At 38.3% G+C, this 4,286-nt stretch overlaps 1 pseudogene across 1 annotated transcript; it reads right to left on the bottom strand.

Moving 5' to 3' along the window:
• Window positions 1-1,389: 1,389 nt before the first annotated feature.
• LOC105420664 (pentatricopeptide repeat-containing protein At5g48910 pseudogene) lies at window positions 1,390-3,464 on the bottom strand (annotated as a pseudogene). Its single transcript, XR_016058053.1, has one exon. The product of XR_016058053.1 is annotated as a pentatricopeptide repeat-containing protein At5g48910 pseudogene (transcript).
• Window positions 3,465-4,286: the final 822 nt, after the last annotated feature.

Genomic DNA, 4,286 nt, shown 5'->3' on the forward strand with positions numbered 1-4,286 from the left:
AAAAAAAAAAAAAAGATTTCAAAGTTTTAGAAATAGTGCATCTTGTAATGCCTTTTTGGACAGTCAATTTTCAAGATTTTCAAATCTTTCAAGCTTTCATAGATATGCATGATCTACACCATTTTTGAAGTTTTAAATTTTATAATTAAAAATGAAAATATATGTTAAGGCTATCACTAAGATTTCCAGTTGAAACCACATTTTTTTACACTATTTGAAGGTACGCTTTATTTTGATTGTTCAGAGCCTCGGCTCTATATAAACCGCACCCTTTTGAAAATTACTTAAAAATATATACCCCTTGATGGCAATTATATCCTATCCCCTAAACCAAAAGACCAAGCCACACCCATGCAAAGCTTTTTCCAACGCAATATTCACATCTTAGGTTCAAATCCCAATTGAATGGCTAGGGATAAGTTGTACGGGCATTACGAGCTTTATTCCAACAATTTGGAGTCGGCTTTGTACCAGCATAATATGATTAAGAAAAGTTTCGGTGTGAAAACCAGTGTTATCGGATGACCTTCGGTTCCGCCGCAGTCTTCAACTTTAGCCTCGCAACTGAAGCGAAGTGAATCATACCCCGATATTTTAGAAAAATAACAATTATTTAAAACATGGACACTTATTTAATAGTTTCTTAAATGCCTCTAAAATGCTAAAGTTTTTACGAAAAGTAAAGTCAATTGCATTCAAAAGTTTCTCAGACTATACTTTATAATAAAAATATTTCAAAATTTGCCTAAATACTTTTAAAATTTTAGTTTTTTAAACGAAAGCTTCTCCCAAATCATCCAAATATCCGAGGCGCTTCTCTTTCCCTGCCCAAAACAAGAGACCTCTAAAAGCGAATATAACAACATTCGCACGAAAACTAGCTCAAACCAGCCGCCATCTTTTAATTTACGAAAATTGGCTTGGGATTCGAGGTTGCATGCAATTCGGGGAATGGGTCTGGTCCAGTTCTGGCTAATGGCTAAATATAAGACCAGGGAACCGGTCGGTTCTGTCAGAAACCCAGTCCCACTTTATTTTTTAATAGTTTACAATATTTTGTTCCCTATCTTTTAAATTATTTTATTTGTAGATTCACTAGGCCATATCATTGATCCGGACCACTGAACCAGACCAGTTTCTAGAGGGGCGACCCAGGTCACTGAACCGTGTTTTTAAACATGGGTGTAACCAAGAGGTCCAGAATCCAAACCACCTGATTACGGTGTACAAAAGCTCATATTGATTCCTATATTGCAAAATAAAAACAATTCAAGCCCTTAATTGTTTTCAACAGACATTGCAATAAAAGCCCACTTCACCACAAAAAAAAGAAAAAAATAAAAAAAAGAAACCATCAGCAAGATAAATTGAACAAAGAGAAGAACAATCTTTCCCTCCAAAACCCCCACCAAGCCTATTCAAATAAAAATTACCAATAATCTAGGCATGAACAAGATCCATTCTTGAAACAATGAAAACGGTTCTGATCTCTCACAAGAATCTCTCTCTCATAAAGGCTTGATACAAGTTTCAATACCCAGTGACAATCTTCGCATACTCGAAGGTTCTTCACGATTCGAATTGGAGTTCCTGGTCCGGTGCTAATGAGTGCAAACGCCAATGCCACCCTCTCACTATGTCGATACAGTGCCGCCTCCTTCTCTTCCTCTTTCATGTTTAGCAAAACTTCACTTGTTTGTGGTACGTACCCAACTGATCTTAACCTCCCTTCAATCTCATCCAACATATTAGCAATGTCTTCCTTTTGAGGATGGTGAGAGCTTCCTTTGATAGTGAATTCGTGAACCACACCATTCAATTCGACAGAGCTACACCCCGGCATTTTCTTAACTCTCCTTTTATTCATGTCTTTCCTCACTCTCTCGACATCTCCCCATCGACCAGCATCAGCATACATATTCGATAAAAGCACGTAAAATCCACTGTCCTTTGGGTCCAATTCCATTGATTTCTTTGCTGCATATTCACCAAGCTCGATGTTGTGATTATTTCTACAAGACCCGAGTAACGAACCCCATATGACAGCATCAGCATCCATAGGCATGTTATGTATGACATCCAATGCCTCGTCGAAACGACCAGCTCGACCTAAGAGATCAATGAGACATCCATAATGCTTGATACCAGGCATCACATTATACTTCTCTTTCATAAGGCTAAAGTATTTAAGGCCCTCTTCGACAAGACCAGCATGGTTGCAAGCACTCAAAACACCGACAAATGTGTCATGGTCAGGGGCTATGCCTAAGCTCTGCATGCGTGAAAATGCTTTAAGAGCATCTATGCCTTGCCCATGCATGGCCAGTCCTTGAATCATGGCATTCCATGTGATGCAATTCGATACATGTACTATACGCTCATATATACACAGGGCATCTCTAATCTTTCCACATCTAGAGTACATATCGGCAAGAGCCGAACCCAAAACACAATCCAACTCCATGTTATGTTTGTCAATGTAGCCATGTACCCATTCGCCTTGACATAGAGCACCGATATGACCAATTGCAGGAAGAACACTGACCAATGTGATCCTGTTTGGGTTCACTCTCTCGATTTGCATTCTCCTAAAGAGATTCAGTGCCTCTTTATAGTCCGAATTTTGGACATAACCCGATATCATGGTACTCCATGAGACCACATTTCTCTTAGGCATGTCATTAAACAATCGACATGCATGACCCATGTCGCCAATTTTTACATAACCATCCATCATGCAATTCCATGATACCACGTCCCTCTCGAGCATTTCATCAAACAACTGACGAGCAGATTCGATTTCATCAAATTTCAAATAACCAGAAACCATGGTGTTCCAAGAGCTAACATTCAAGCCCGAGCCCGTATCAAACACTTTACAAGCATCACCTAAATTCTCTCCATTGGCATAAAAATGCATCAAACTGTTTTGCACATAAACATCCGAATTCAACCCACTCTTAACAGTCCTCCCATGAATTTGCTTCCCTTCTTCAATTGCAGAAAGAAGAGTACAGGCCTTGAAAACAAATGGGTATGTGAATTTATCAGTCTTGACTCCATTCTCCAACATTTTATAGAAAAACCCAATTGATTTTTCAGGTTTTTGGCTACCTGAAAAACCCTTTATCATGGCGTTATACATGAAAGTATTAGGATTTTCTATGCCATTAAAAATTGATTCAGAGTAATCAAGATTACCCATGTCTGAGATGGCGGTTAAGGTGATGAGTTTGGATAGCGTTATGGGGTCTCGAGCGAACCCAGTTTTGGTCAGCTGTGCGTGGAGCTGGTGCACCTCGGTCAGGTTGGTGCACAGGTCTAGCTGAGCTATCGCTCGCAGGTGGGGCCATTGGTCGAGCCCTTGATGGGCTCGGTCTAACTTGGGGCTGGCTTGGTGAGTGGAGAGGAGGCCCGGTGTGATGGCCAGTAAGGTTGCCATGAAATTTGAAACTAAAACAGAGCACGAGAATCACACGGAGCTTTTATCTATGGATGGGGTTTCTATGAGTCGGCCGACTCACATGTACATTTGCAGCCCCCCACTAAAATTCATTTTTAGATGATTTTTTTTTCTAATTTTTTTTTTTTTATCGTCTAGGCAAAGATGATCATATATATGAAAAGAAAAATAAACTTTTAAAAATAAAAATTTAATTTTTTTTTATATTTTTTATGCACCGCCCATATCTTATTCATGGCCAATACAATTTAGATAAAGATCGACATTGGTAGGTCCATAGGCTCTTGCGCCCGCTGACTCGTGAAACAAATTTCCTTTATATATTAGAAATTTATTTGAACCAAGAGAAAAGGACTCGGAAAATATAGGTGAGGTTTTTAATAGGTGCGCACTTTGTACAAACCACAAGGCACTTCTAAATTTTATCAAAATATGTAGTTCCGGCATAAAAAACCTTACATATATGTCTTGGAAATTTGTATTTAGCCTTAATTATGAAACTCTAAGTTCTAAAAGTGATGTAGACTAAACATATCTATAAACACTTCAAAATCTTGAAAATAAAATGTTTAAATAATTTTTTACAAAATAAACTTGAAATCCTTTTCTTTTATTTTCAAGCCGCAAGTATCTCTCTGCACATCTTCTCTCTTTTTTATCCTCTTCCTCTATGGTTATTTGGTGGGACTTTTATCTCCCTTAATGCTACAAGTGTCTCTCTCAATCCATGCCTCTTTCTCACTAAATAATTATGTTACTCTCTCTCTTTCTTATTCATATCTCTCTCTCCTACTAAACAAGGATGTTTGAGGTGGGGTACAAG

The sequence above is a fragment of the Amborella trichopoda genome, chromosome 6, assembly GCF_054954075.1.
Source record: "Amborella trichopoda isolate Santa Cruz 75 chromosome 6, AtrichopodaSantaCruz75HAP2 v2.0, whole genome shotgun sequence".
Taxonomy (NCBI): Eukaryota; Viridiplantae; Streptophyta; class Magnoliopsida; order Amborellales; family Amborellaceae; genus Amborella; species Amborella trichopoda.